General features: G+C 50.8%; 1 protein-coding gene across 6 annotated transcripts in view; it reads right to left on the minus strand.

Annotated features, from left to right (window-relative positions):
• Positions 1-6084, minus strand: part of st3gal4 (ST3 beta-galactoside alpha-2,3-sialyltransferase 4) — a 161801-nt gene extending 155717 nt beyond the window's left edge. For 3 of the 6 annotated variants that reach the window (XR_011343262.1, XR_011343260.1, XR_011343261.1), the window contains exon 1: positions 5815-6003. The gene's annotated coding sequence lies outside the window, so the exon portion shown is untranslated. The other 3 variants (XM_069894424.1, XM_069894422.1, XM_069894423.1) reach the window with 3 other exon arrangements.
• Positions 6085-8027: the final 1943 nt, after the last annotated feature.

The following is an 8027-nucleotide window of genomic DNA, read 5'->3' on the forward strand; positions in this document are numbered from 1 at the left end:
AGGTGGAGAGGGTGACCAAATTTAGGTTCTAGGGAGTCACTACCTCGGAGGATCTTTCCTGGACCCAACACACTAATGGGATTGTGAAGAAAGCACATCAGCTCCTCTACTTACTCAGGAGTTTGCGGAGGTTTGGTATGACACCAGAAACCCTAGTAAATTTCTAGATGTGCGGTGACCGGCTGCATCATGGTCTAGTATGGGACTAACACCCCAGAGTGTAAAGCCCTCCAAAAAGGTAATGGACACAGCCCAGGACTTCAGGCAAAACCCTCCCCACCTCGGAGTATCATCTACAGGGAGCGCTGCTGTTGGAGAGCAGCAGCAATCATCAAGGACCCACACCACCCAGTACATGCTCTATTCGCACTGCTGCCATGAGAAAGAAGTGTGGGTGCCTCAATACTCATACCACCACTTTCAGGAACAGGTGCTACCCCTCCGTCATCAGACTCCTCAACAAAAGAGACTCATTGGGACTCTTACTTGTGTACTTTATTGATTTTCCTTGCTCTCCCTGTCAGTTTGTTTGCATTTGTTATCTGTTCATAGTTCTTTTGATTGTTTACATATTTATGCTGTGTGCATTTAATTTTTGCACTACAAATTACTGGTAATTCTGCTGTGCCCACAGAAGAAAGGAATCTCAGGGTTGCATGTGATATCATGTATGTACTCTGACAATAAAACTGAAATTTGAGATCAAGGATCTTATTGTGGGCTTTAGGACAACACCAAAAACAATTCCCCCTCCCCCATCATCTTTCTCCTCTTATCATATCCAATTAACACCTTTTGTCATGTGATCTGCACTACTCCCCAGCCATTCTTCCCTTTTCACCAGTCTTTTCATACAGGCCTGAAACATTGGTAATACAGCTTTACGTCCTGTGGATGCTGCGAGACCTGCCAAGTTCCTCGAGCATTTCTGTGTTTTTAGGAAGAGAATGCCAAGTGACCACACACCTGTCTTCATTGACAGGATGGTAGTGGAGAGGGTTAGTAATGTGAGACTATTTACAGGTGTTTTGGGAAGGATTATTAGAGCAGGTTGTACACAAACATTTTAAAACACAGAATATTTGCAGGACTTTTGCAGAGTGCTTTTTGCAAAAAGAGACAGAACAGTTTTGTTCTCAGAGAGGGAGGGTGTGAAACAGAGAGAAAGGAGACTAAAATCATTTCCAGAAGGACAAAGCTGGCAAACTTTTGGTCAAAGTTGGCTGTCTGTCTGAAAGATGACCTGAAAGGAGGAGGATCATCTGGAGAACCCTGAAGGGGCAAGTTTCGTCAGCAAGAATGATTAAACAGGAATCAGGTCCAGAAATCCTGGAACAAAAAGCAACCACTCTCTGAAGACCAACAAGAACCCTCCTGAGTGGTAACCATTTGCCTGTTAAGCACAAAAGACTGGTGAACTTTGTCAATGCTAACTTCTGTGCACCCTTTCCAAGAATTGGACTGTGATCCAAAGAACTTTTCTAAGCTTATATACACATTACACACACCTGTGCTTAGTATTAGAGGGGGGGATTAAGTAGGTTAGGTAGGTTAGGTAATGTTAAAGTTTAATTCTGTTTTCTTGTTCAAATATAATTAAAAACTACTTTTGTTTAAGTAACCCTGTGTTGTGGCACATATCTATTGCTGCTGGTCTTTGGGGTCCTCTGGACTCCGTAACAGTACCTTCAAGTTGCAGGGAGTCCACTTATCAGAGGACCTCTTCTGGAGCCAGCACAAGGGTATGGCCATGAAGAAGCTACACCAGGCTTTGGAGACAGTGCAGAAGTTGTTCACCAGGATGCTGCCTGAATTGGACAATTTGGATTGTTTACTCTGGATCACTGGAGAGTGAACAAAGACCTGACAGAAATTCATAAAATCATGAAAGACCCATATCAGGTAAATTATCCAGAGACTTGTTCCTCAGGGTGGAAATTTAGACATTCAGCATGGTAACAGGGCGAGCCCGTGCCTCTCAACTACACCGATTAATCTATAAGCCTCATATGCCTTTGGAAGGTGGATGGAAACCAGAGCATCCAGACGAAACTCACTCAGACACAGGGAGAACGTAGAAAATTCTGTAAGGATTTAAACTCAGGTCTCTGGTGCTGTAATGGCGCTACACTAACCATCAAATGCCAAACACTGGAGGTTATAAATTGAAAGCAAGAAGAAAAATAGTTTACAACATTTTTTAAAAATATAGAGTGGTAGAAACAAGTCCCTGCAGTGGATAGTAAAGACTGCTGAGGGGATTATTGGGGTCTCTCTTCCCCTGCCACGATGGATATTTATTACGGCCGTTGTTTGCGGAAATCCATAAACATAATGAACGACTCCACGCACCCCTCCCACAATCTGTTCTCCCTCTTGCCGTCCAGGAGAGAGGTACTGAAGTGTTAGAGCCCTCGTGACCAAATTGCAAAACAGTTTTTTTTCCCCCAAGCCGAGGCTTCTGAAATCCAAGGACACAGGGCTAGCATATGTAACATGATATTTATAAGTGATGTTATTTATCCATGTAATTTACCCATGGTCCGGAGAAATGCTATCTCAGTTTCACTGTACAAAGTTTATGGTATGAGTGACAAATAAACGCAACTTGACTTGACATGCTGATAAAACCAGTGGAAAAGGGACAGCAGAAAGCCACCTGTTTCCAGTTGAAGGTAGAACACTCCAATCCCCGGGGATGAGTGTGTTCAATGGAAAAGCAATTAGTGTCCCAGTTAAGGATGGCGCAGTGGAAACAGCTCAAAGAGCTTCCTATCCCGGGACACTATCCTTTCCTGGGATGCCATTGGAAAAGGGGCTATGGTCAGTGCAGTCATAAGCCCCCTTTTCCACTGGATTTTGTCCCAGTAAATTCCCAGTTAGTTCCTGGGACAGGGTGCCCATGGAAAGGGGGCTATGGTGGGCTGAGGGCCTGTTTCTGTTCGGTCTGGTTCTATCTTTCTACGTTTTACAGTCTGTAAGACAACTTCCAGTTTAGACTCCACTCTCCAGGTGTTTGAGGGGAGGATGTTGCAACCTGAGCCAGACAAGAAGTGGCTCTGCCAGGACCGGACTCAATGCCAAGGTCGATCTCAATGCCCCATATTTCAAAGAATACCCAGCACACCCATTCCTGCTGCCTCCCAGCTTCCTCTCTACTGACCTGGAAACAACTGTAAAGAAAGACACCACTCAAAATTGTCATTCATGTTCACAACTCGGACACAATCACTCAATCATCCCATCATCATGGGTGGGTGGGGGGGGGGGGGGGGAAACATCAAACATCCACTGTTCAATTAAGCAATGATGGTCAATCAATATATAAAAATAGAGACTGACGCAAGTCTAAATGAAAACCTCTAACTTAAAAACCTAACAAAACCAAAGGTAGATAAAGATCTAAACAATATATTGACACAGATAACATTAGGACTAATAATATAACTAATAATGTAGTTCACAAACAGTTTAGATACAGTGGTGGATGGAGCAAGAGTGCAATGCTCACACCAAAATTTCACATTAGCAAATTATTAAACAAATCTTTGCAACATCTTAACAGGTTGTCACAGGCTGGTCTTTAAACAATGATCAATTGTACCAACTTCCCTGAAAGGTATGATTTTCTTACTTTTATAAATAATGTCATCATTTATCATGTAGGGGAAAAAAGATTATTTGGTCTTAATTGTTCTCCCCAAAACAACACTCTTAAATGACTGCTCACAAGGGCTAGTAGACCACACACCCTATCCCTCTCACACACAGGCATTTTGGGCCTCTCCCTCACACTGCCCCACAGATCTCCGACCCCTCATGCCCAGGGATAAACAAGGCCTGCTCTCTCATTAAAACTTTTACTCATCCATTTCACACAAATTTGTCAAGTCACTTCTCTCTCGATCACTCTTCTCACACCCAGGGGCACGGAAACCCCGGGGTTAGCACAGTCATAGAAACTTCTCTCACATACAGATCTCTCCACCTCTCTCACCCCTCTGACACATATTATTCAGATCACTTTCTCTCCCTCTCACCTAGGAGCCATACACATCCACATTCTCACACCCATGGCCATAAAGATCCCATACACGGTCATTCAGAACGTGATCTCTCCCTCCCTCCCTCCTCCTCACAACCGAGGGCATGCAGACCTCCCTTTTCACTTACCAGGGGTAGGAGGAGGGAACACCCCAGAGGCTCAAACTCCTTGACCCTATCTCACCTCCAGGGATACGCAGGCCCCCTTTCTCGGTCCCGAGCGCATACTCGCTCCCCTTTGTCACAACCGGGTGAACAGACACCCTTTTGTCACACCCAGGGGCACCCCCCTTCGCCGCACCCGGGGGCACCCCCCTTCGCCGCACCCCGGGGGCACACGCACCCCCCCTTCGCCGCACACCCGGGGGCACACGCACCCCCCCTTCGCCGCACACCCGGGGGCACACGCACCCCCCTTCGCCGCACACCCGGGGGCACACGCACCCCCCTTCGCCGCACACCCGGGGGCACACGCACCCCCCTTCGCCGCACACCCGGGGGCACACGCACCCCCCTTCGCCGCACACCCGGGGGCACACGCACCCCCCTTCGCCGCACACCCGGGGGCACACGCACCCCCCTTCGCCGCACACCCGGGGGCACACGCACCCCCCTTCGCCGCACACCCGGGGGCACACGCACCCCCCTTCGCCGCACACCCGGGGGCACACGCACCCCCCTTCGCCGCACACCCGGGGGCACACGCACCCCCCTTCGCCGCACACCCGGGGGCACACGCACCCCCCTTCGCCGCACACCCGGGGGCACACGCACCCCCCTTCGCCGCACACCCGGGGGCACACGCACACCCGGGGGCACACGCACACCCGGGGGCACACGCACACCCGGGGGCACACGCACCCCCGGGGGCACACACATACCCGAGGGGACACTCTCCCCTCTTTGACACATCCAGGGGCACACACATATCCAGGGGCACACAGACCCCCACTTGGCTACACCCTGGGGCACGCCCGTACCCGGGGACACGCCTGTACCCGGGGGCACATACACCCCTTTGCCACACCCGGGGGCACACAGGCGCCCACTAACAGGCGCCCGCAGTCCCCGAGTCTCGGTCGGGCCGTCCCGGAATGTCCCCGAGGTTTGGCAATTCCGCCCCGGGACTGGACCCGAGCCGCTGGCTGGGAAGTGGGAAAGCTGCAGGCGGCCAGGCCGGGTTCGTGAGGCCGGCCACGGTTCCGGAACGGTCAGCTGCGGGGCGAGCTCTGGGGACACGGAGGGTCTCGGCCCCCTCGTCCCACATCCGTTAGGGCGCCTGCCTCTGCACTTACAACGGCTTTGCGCATGGAGCGGACCCGGGGGAGCGGCCGGATAACTCCCTCCATCATCTCCAGCCCACCCCTGTCCGGGCTGAGCCCACCACTGCCAGAGCCGCACTTTGTTCTGTCCGCAGCAATAAAAGGGAGGGCCCTCTCCCTCCCTCCCTCCCTCCCCCCCCCCCCCCCCCGCTCCCTCCCTGCCTCCCCCGCTCCCTCCCTGCCTCCCCCTCTCCCTCCCTCCTCTCTCTCTCTCCCTCCCTCCTCTCTCTCTCCCTCCCTCCTCTCTCCCTCCCTCCTCTCTCTCTCCCTCCTCTCTCCCTCCCTCCTCTCCCTCTCTCCCTCCCTCCTCTCCCTCTCTCCCTCCCTCCTCTCTCTCTCTCTCTCCCCTCCTTCCTCCCTCCCTCCTCTCTCTCCCCTCCTTCCTCCCTCCCTCCTCTCTCTCCCCTCTCTCCCCTCCCATGCCCCCTTCCCCCGTCGCTGCACCCACCTCCTGCCGTCTCTCAACCCTCATCGCTGGGGGGAAGCGACCACCGACAAAAGGGACTCCGCCGCCGCCCTCAGACTCCGGGTTCTCCACGAGGGAGCAGCCGCTGAGCCCGCTCCGTCTGTTACACCATGAACACAGACGCTCACTTTTCACCTTCGCTTCCAACAAGACAGGGAGATAAACTAGGCGGTGAAATACAACCTATCAGTGGCCCACGTCATGTCCAAGCTGCTGTAGATACATCCACTGACTCGCCTGCTGGCACCCAATGATCATCACTCGACACAGACACCCTGCAGCAGACGCCAGCTATTAGACGGACTTGTGAGGTCAACATCCATGGATAGAAATGATGTAGGTCAACATCCAATGACAGGAATGGATGGAACTGGTCCGTTCAACGTCCTTGGACGGAAACGGTCAGTCTGAATCTCTAGATAGAAATGGCCAGACACCATCCATGGATGGAACTGATCCGTTCAACTTCCCTGGATCAATCAATGTTTTAAGTTGGGACCATTCATCCAGACTAAAGTAGAAGGGGTAAAATCAGCTTATTCAAGGGGCAAATACAAAGTGTGGGGGGAGTGGGGAGAAAAGAGGGTGTTGTGAGTGAGGAAACAGGTTTGGTAGGTTCAAAGGCAAGGAGTCTGGACACACAATTTTGATGGGGGAAAACTTTATTTCCAGAAGGCAAGTTTGTGCACACACACATGCAGGCATGTGCAGCTCTGGGAAAGCAATGCGGACAATTAATAACGAGCATGGGAACAAAATACACACAAACTGGTACAAACAATGATCAAGGAAAAATCACTATGAAGCCCCACTGCCCCTTGACTCAGTGCTACAAGGGACACGAATGAAACACTTCCAACAGTGCACATCTTACCAACATGTTCTCCAGTGCCCTTCCACACTTCTAGGTTTGGAGTGAAGCAGGGTGGTTCCAAGCTGGCAAACAGATTTGCAGGAAAAATGGCTTGGGACCAGGAGGGTTAACCAATTACCACAGCCAATGGCCCAAGGTCACATACAGAAGGTTGGAGAGTCTCGTCCAGATCATTTACATGGATCTAAAGGCAAAGTGTGCACTAATGGGTGGGGTGGAACCAAACCTTGATTGGCAGCTGGTGTGTCCTCCAACTAGATCGAGGGCCGTGCAGTCACACGACAGCCACAATCCTTCCCAGTACAATCCACCCCTCGGAAGTCACACTACTCACCAATCATGAGACAGTTAATAAGTCTATGTATATGTTATAAGTAAAAACAAAAAGGTGTTTAAAAAAAATCAATATTAATTAAATGAGACAATATATACACTAGTGCCGTCCGAATGATGGACAAGGCACATCATCAAATTCAGTGACAACATCTCACCAGCCGCCCACCCCCCCCCCCACCCCTGACTAAACAGGGTCGTTGTGTTACCAATGGGGCAGGGAGCTGTGGAAGCTGCTCCCCAGTGTCAGAGGGGAGGGTAGAAAAAGGAATTTGTTTGGTCACCGACTCATATGCCTGGTTTCTCCAGCTTAGCTGGCAAATGTGAGCCCCCTTACCACCAATGTCTGTGAGCAGGCAGTGCAAGGTCACCCATCAGATGCCAAACCCCTCTCTTTGCTTGCATATCCCACACCTTGGCCTCACACTTGGGAGCTCCCTACACACAGAGCCCAGATGCCTGTTACCGTGCTATCCTGTGGTGAGGTAGGGGACAGACCAGCAGGAATACATCCAGGGTGTAGCTGGGGCGCCCATATTTTTGGCTGACATTTGACACCTGGATGCCATTCTTGCTTGTGTTCTCGTTCAACGGGTGCCCCAAATGCCTGTGTTGGATCCCTGTAACAATAGCCAGGAGGAATCAAGATGGAAAGTTAGCCAATTCAGTGTTTTTAAATAAAGGTTCCCACAGCCCTCACCCCATGAGGTGTTTTTCTGTTAATGGGAGTTGTGAAACAAAATATATGCAATGTTTCCTACCATGATCTGATCAATGGCGGTCTACTTACAAACTGTAAGTTTGCATCCATAGACTGCGATTATGTGACGAGTGGCGTGCCTCGAGGATTGGTGCGAGGTCCCCTGTTGTTCATAATTTATATTAATGATTTGGGTGATGGGCTGGTTAACTGGGTAAGTCAATAAACAGACCATACAAAAATAGGGGGAGTGGTGGATAGCAAGGAAGATTTTCAGGGATTACAGAG

Source organism: Narcine bancroftii, chromosome 8 (genome assembly GCF_036971445.1).
Source record: "Narcine bancroftii isolate sNarBan1 chromosome 8, sNarBan1.hap1, whole genome shotgun sequence".
Lineage (NCBI taxonomy): Eukaryota > Metazoa > Chordata > Chondrichthyes > Torpediniformes > Narcinidae > Narcine > Narcine bancroftii.